The sequence below is a fragment of the Papaver somniferum genome, chromosome 8 (assembly GCF_003573695.1).
Source record: "Papaver somniferum cultivar HN1 chromosome 8, ASM357369v1, whole genome shotgun sequence".
Lineage (NCBI taxonomy): Eukaryota > Viridiplantae > Streptophyta > Magnoliopsida > Ranunculales > Papaveraceae > Papaver > Papaver somniferum.
This window is the reverse complement of record NC_039365.1, coordinates 69067424-69075148: the sequence shown is the minus strand read 5'-3', so window position 1 is coordinate 69075148 and position 7725 is coordinate 69067424.

The following is a 7725-nucleotide window of genomic DNA, read 5'->3' as shown; positions in this document are numbered from 1 at the left end:
ATGTTATGTCTCGAAGTTGCCAAAACCGGTCAGGTTTAAGGGTTGGAGGAATATTATGAAAGCATCTTACCTATGAATCGACAGATTCATCGTTCTTATGAAGTCTCCGAGTTAGAGTAGTCCACTCACCGCCAGGTTTCGATCTCGGAGCCATGTTATGTCTCGAAGTTGCCAAAACCGGTCAGGTTTAAGGGTTGGAGGAATATTATTAAAGCATCTTACCTATGAATCGACAGATTCATCGTTCTTATGAAGTTTCCGAGTTAGAGTAGTCCACTCACCGCCAGGTTTCGATCTCGGAGCCATGTTATGTCTCGAAGTTGCCAAAACCGGTCAGGTTTAAGGGTTGGAGGAATATTATGAAAGCATCTTACCTATGAATCGACAGATTCATCGTTCTTATGAAGTCTCCGAGTTAGAGTAGTCCACTCACCGCCAGGTTTCGATCTCGGAGCCATGTTATGTCTCGAAGTTGCCAAAACCGGTCAGGTTACGAAGTCTCTGACTTAGAATAGTCCACTTACCAGTTACCGCCAGGTTTCGAGCTCGGAGTCAGGTTATATCTATGTTACTTAGAGCGTCCACAATGGACGACTAAACCCAAATATAGTGTCCAGTGGATAGGCGCAGTGGGACGGACCATCGATCAAAATTTGATCAAAGACTAAAATCCAGACCAAATTTGGTCGGCGACCAAGATCAAATCCAAATATAGTCGGGCGTTTATATAGTCCACGCCCCATAACCAGGCGGACGTATAGTCCAAGTCCCACCCCAGACGGACGTATAGTCCACGCCCCACACCAGGCGAACGTATAATGCACGCCCGTCTTTTTTTTTTTCTTTTTTTTTGTGTGGGGCGGGCTTAATACCTCCGCCCCACTCTTTACAAACTTCAAATGCATGGGGCGGGCATAATACCTCCGCCCCAATTTTTGTTTTTTGTTTTTTTCTTTTTTTTTTCCTACACCGGGCGAACGTATACTCCCCTCCCCACACCAGGCGTTGGTATATTTTACGCCCCACACCAGGCGTTCGTATAATTTCCGTCTGACCACTGCAGTTGCTCTTAGAGTGTTACCACGATTTTTTTTTTTTGTAATTTTGTCTAATCCAACGTACCAAAGTTAGGGAAGCAACTGCTACTAAATCTAACGGTGGGAATCTTGTGTTTGTTTGTCAAAAATTGTGTTTCTTTGCCAATCCGTATGCTTTTGCTTAGACCAATCAGAAAATTCCACTTTCCCGCCCCAGATCCCGCCCAAATTTGGTCACGTGTCTGCCCAAGAAATTTTCAGACAATATTTAATGTTTGACCACTGCAACGTGTCCTATCCCATGTTAATTCCCCCCAGTATTTTCACAACGCGCCCAAAATCATTATTCTCTTCACTCTTCACAAAAATAAGAAAACTCTCTCACCAGAAAAAAAGAAAAAAATCTCTCACCTATCGCCATGTCTGCAACTGTGAAGCTCTAACCCTAACAATCTCTTATCGGAAAACCCTAACAATCTCTCATCAGAAAACCCTAAAAATCTCTCATCAGGAAACCCTAACAATCTCTCAATCACTCAAACTCTTCAGAAAACCATAACTATCTATCAATCTCAGAGCTCTTCAACTTCGAAGAAAACCCTAACAAATTTTCAAGAAAAGGATTTCACGAAGGGGTAATCTCTCATACTCTCAAATCTTAAGAAAATAAATCTCTTTGTTCCTGTTTTCTATTTTAGTAATTTTGAGTTTTTTTTTTCTTCACATAAATGTTCAAATCTTCACATGCAATTTAGGATTTGTTGTTTCCATGATGAAATTGGTATTGGGTCCTATTTAATTTAGGGAATTTTCGATTTTAGGTCTTTTTATGATGATTTTCATTTCAATGATTGTCTCTGCAGCTCATGTTCTAGTTTTTTAGGTCTTTGTTCTGTGTTATAACAAAAAATCCCCCCTTTGTTCGATGCATGAAGTATAATTTAGAATTCGTAAGAATTTGTGATTTGATAGGTGTAGCCTTATTCTCTTTAGGTGTATGATTTGATTATATTTGTGCCAAAGCATGAAGTTTAGCCACTGTGATTATATTTTTGCAAGGCATAACTGCAATAATGAAGACTAACAAGGAAACAATAAAGAAAAAGCTGGTCAGGGAGTTGTCCATAAAGGTAAAGGATTCTCATCTCAATTTCAGTGTAAATAAATTTATTCACCATATCATTTTAACTAACCTATATGCATTGTTGTTGCAGATGAAAAACAAACAGTCCAAAACTGATAAAGGTTCTCCATCTGCAGAACCATCCCTTCCACCTGAAAGTAGGCGATCATCACCAAGGAACAAGAAGTTTGCGATAAAGGTAATGACTTTTCATCTCAATTTCACAACAAACTACTTACCTTCTCATTTTGACTAAGCTACACTTTTTGCAGATGAAAAATAAGCAGAACACTCAACAGTCCCCAACTGAAAGTGCTTCACTCACTTCAAAGCTGCAAACCCCGACTGAAACCAAGTCCGCAGAACCATCCCTTCCACCTGAAAGTAGGCGATCATCACCAAGGAACAAGAAGTTTGCGATAAAGGTAATGACTTTTCATCTCAATTTCACAAAAAACTACTTACCTTCTCATTTTAACTAAGCTACACTTTTTGCAGATGAAAAACAAGCAGAACACTCAACAGTCCCCAACTGAAAGTGCTTCACTCACTTCAAAGCTGCAAACCCCGACTCAAACCAAGTCCGCAGAACCATCCCTTCCACCTGAAAGTAGGCGATCATCACCAAGGAACAAGAAGTTAGAACCAAGTGCTGCTGTTTCTTCTCTAACTAGATGTGCAACAACTCCAAAGCGTCGTCGACAACCTGAAAGTGCTAAAATGTCATCACCAACTACAAAGAGACAGGATACTAGGAAGAAGAATGTGCAATCTGAAAGTGCTCAACATTCACAGACCACAACTACAAAGTCCCAATCAAAAAGCTCTGAAGGAGATACTGAAAAATCTGGGGTGGGGCGAAAGAATGTAAAGCGAAAACTTGACACAAGCAGCACGGGCCCATGTCTGAATGTTCAACTTAGGGATCCACACGACACTCTCGCAGATTTTCAAGATGAAGAATAAGAGGAAGAGGAGGAGGAAGCTGTGGAAGAGGATAAATCTGATCATGTGGAGCCTGATGTGGAAGAAGAGAATGATAATGGTAATGGTGATGAGCCTGAATTGGAAGAAGAAAATGATAGTGGTAATGATGATAATGAGGAAGGTGAAGAAGGAAAAGAAGCAAAGAAAAGAAAATATGTTCCACGTGGTCCAACCCAGATGTATGCACTGAAGTTAGATTCTGCTGATCCGAAAAGAACAATTTCCTTCAACGATAATGAACAACCGATTGGTGATCCATCTGTGCAACTTGCCAGTGTGCTAAGGGTGCTTGTTCGGAAACTTCCATTAACGTACAAGGATTGGAGACTTGTACCTTATGAAGCCAAAGAAAACATATGGAAGATAGTCTCGGTTCGCAATTGATAACTATTTAACTCTTTTCATTCGTAAATAATTATTTAAGTCATAGTCAACAATTATTTAATTCATAGCGTATTCTAATTCAATTATTTAAATTTATTTGTAGAATCGATTCATTGTGCCTGAGTATTACAAAGACTATTATTTCAGCAAGATGGGAACTTATCTTAGAGAAGCAAGGTCAAGGAAAGCTGGTTTGGTACTCGACGCTTTGGATCGACTACAAGGGGAAGAACAAAAGAAACGGCTGGAGAAGTTAATCCCCAGGACCATGAAAGTTAGGGAGTGGGAAGAGTTTGTGAAATATGTAGACTCTATTGAATTCAGAGTAAGTAATTTCTATTATATAGAATGCCTATATATTTGTATTAAAAACTTTAAAGTCTGTCAAATGATTTTTTTACTTTTCTATTCAGGTCAGAAGAATAAAAATGCAAGAAAATCGTTCAAAACACACCACCCCACATACCATAAGTCGAGAAGGTTACGCCCGATTGGAGGTGAAATTGGTATGTTCTACAGTCTTTATATTGACCATGTGAAAGCTATTGCATCGTTAAAAATATAATTGTTTGAAGTTCTCTACAAAGTTTTATCTTAGAAATATTCTGAGATAATACCATGTTGTTATGCTATTCTTGATGACTCATGTATTGATACATTTATTTGGCAGCAAAAAGAGCAAAATACAACCAAAGAGATTGATAGAGCAATGCTTTAACTCTGGGTTTGGTTTAATTTGAATGAATCTTTCAGTTTAATACAATTGTTTATTTACATTTCAGTTTAATCTAGTTGTTTCTTTACATTTCACAAATAGTAGTGACAAAAGTGAAATATATATTCTGAAATATGGGTTTGATTTTTTCACAAGTATTGTAAAATAGTTTATTTACAATCATAGCTATGTGTTGTCCAAGATAGTCCTACTACACATAGTATAGTTGTATCAAGGTACTTCTACAATGCTAACAAGTGTACTGACTGTAATATTCACAATACTAATAAGTGTTGTGTTAACAATTTCTGCTACACATGACAATAATTGTAAAAACAAATGTTCTACAATGCTAACAAGTGTACTGACTGTAATATTCACAATACTAGTAAGTGTTGTGTTAACAATTTCTACTTCATAACACAATCATTGTAAAATGAAATCTTGCACCATCAGCAGGTGTTGTTCAGAATAGTTATACAACTCAAGGAAGTGTAGTGAGAGTAGCATTCACAACACTAGTAGACATCGTGAAAAGGTTTTCAACTACATAAAATAGATATTGTGAAACAATTACTTTACAACATAAGTTTGTGTTGTCCAAGATTGTTCGACAATTCATACAAGTGTTGTGCAAATATTATTCATAATACTGGTAATTGTTGTGGCATGTGTTTCAACGATATGCTACTCATGTTGTCCACGATTGTTCTACAATACAAGCAAGAGTTGTGTTAGGTTATCAAAAAAAATCGAAAGAGAATCACAACATCGACAAACTATTGTCGAACCATGAATCACATCACCCGTTACAACACTTGTCATCCATTGTAGAAAAACTTGGACTTTCTACAATACCCCCGTTCCACAATGCATGAAATGGAGTTGTCGTAGGGGTACTGCAACTCTTATCTTGTGTCGTCAATGATGATTTTTCCCGTAGTGTTGCCTGCTAGTATAGAGCAATAACGTCTTCAGGATGCAACAAGGTTTTCCCTGAATATATAAAAGAAATATGACGTTTCAACAAGCTCATATTTCTCAATTCTCAGATAGTTAATGCTCCTAGACAGTATGCCTGCTAGTATAGAGCCATCAATTAATTATCTCTAATCGTTAACTGAATATTCAGCAATATTCTACGATTCTTCGTAATATTTTGTCACTTAAATTTGTGGTTCTTCTCAGCAGAATTCCACGGGTTAGTGATAAATGTTCAACGTATGGGCATCTGAGAAGCTCTCGAGTAAGCCCCGACCAAAATAGTGCAAGTGTACTCAGCAATAATGCACAAATGAGCACCTGAATGCACAAACGAGCATTCCAAAACGCGAAGGAACGATGAACCTATGCAAAATAGGAAGAAAATAATAAAATATTAATCGAGGCGCTAGGGGACTGGGCCCAGCGGACGCCGGTCGTGCCGTGGCCAGTCCCACGCCCAATTTTATGTTTTATCATATTTTTATTATTTTCCCTGATCTCATGAAAATCCCTTCATTTGAGCAAATCTCCTTCGTCTCAAGGAAACTACCCAGTCTCATGGTGTTCCCTCGTATCAAAGAAATAATAAAATTTAGGAAAGGTGTCGCGGGACCAGGTCCACTAGCCGGCCGGCCATGCCCTAGCCGTGTCCGGTCCCACACCTCATGTTCCTTATTATTTTATTATTTCCCTCATCACATGAAAATTCCCTGATTTCATGATATTTCCCTAAATTCATGAAATATTATAAATTAGGGAGAAAACGCACGGGACCCGGGCTCTTGGACGGCCATGGTCTAGCCATGGCCGGTTCCACAAGCCCATGTCTTATTGTTTTAATAATATTTTTTTCTCATACCATGGAAACTCTTTCACTTCAAGGAAATTCCCTAGTTTCAGCAAACTCCTTGGATTCATGAAATTTCACTCAAGATCATGAAAAATAATATAAAATTAGGGAAACCCGTGGGACCGGGCCATAGTCGACCGGTCACGTCCTAGCCGGTCCCACACACCCCTTATTTTATCATTATTATTTTTATATTTCCCTCATCTCATGGAAACTCCTTGATTTCCACAAATTCCTTGGTTTCAACAAACTTCTTGATTTTATGATATTTCCCTAAAATCATGAAAATATTACAAATTAGGAAAAAGTATCTTGGGACTGGCTCCTTGGCCGGCCGGTCATGCCTTGGCCTAGACGATCCCACACCTCATGATTCTTTCATTATTTTATAATTTTATTCCTTCATCTCATGAAGTTTCACGGTTTCAACAAAATCCCTGATTTCTTCATATTTTCTCAAAATGTTGCTCAAACGCACACCGGAAAATATCGAAACTCTCAGGACTGAGACACAGACATTATGGTGACGCGGGAATGTCTCCTTGACCGATCAAGGCCGGACCTGAGGCTTGCAAATATCCAGTCCCACGTGTTTTAATAATTTTGAACTAATTTGCTCATACTGGGTCCAAACTCTTCCCAAACAGCTGGGAGTTTGTTAAAACGACCATATGCTGGTCTCATGACCACCAAGGGACGATCTTATGATCCCTTGGTCGGTCCCTCATCTCTCTATAATCAGGTTCTACTACTTGACGCTCACACGAGCACTATTTGAAAAATGATTAAACCAACATTTAATCATCTTTTCAACAACTGATCTTCAAAAGACTTTGGTATTTTGATCGCATGAGCATCTGGGCGCTATATGGTCGGTTCATCATCCCCTGTAGCCAGTCCCTACTTCATTTTCATGAATGATTTTCAATAAATCATCAATTTATCATCAATTCGGCAATTGATCAAAATTAGGGTTTCGAATCCAGAGCTCTGCAAAACATAATTTTGATCCCGTGATCAACACTTTAATAATTATGCTCGGCTCAGATGTCAGAATCTTATATTGACGTTTGCTCAATTAAAAGAATATTGGTTCAACTATCAATATTCGACGATGTCAACAAAACGAGCAACATTTGCTCATACGAGCAATATTTGTTCAAATCATGAATATTAGCTCAACTGTCAATATTCGATAACTCATGCGAGCAAGATTTTCTCATATAAGCAACATTTGCTCATACGAGCAATATTTGTTCAAATCATGAATATTGGTTCAACTGTCAATATTCAGTAATTCATCAAGTGAGCAACATTTGCTCAGATGAGCAATATTTGCTCACACCAAAGAATATTAGTTCGACCATTAATATTCAACAATTCATCAGAGCAATATTTGCTCAGACCATGAACATTGGTTGAACTATCAATATTTGCTCAGATGAACAACATTTGCTCAGTCCATGAATATTGGTTCAACTATCAATATTTGCTCAGATGAGCAACATTTTCCCAGTCCATGAATATTGGTTCGACTATCAACATTCAATAAGTCATCATATGAGCAATACTTGCTCAGTCCATGAATACTGACTATTAATGTTCAACAGTTTATCAAACTAGCAACATTTGCTCGTACGAGCGA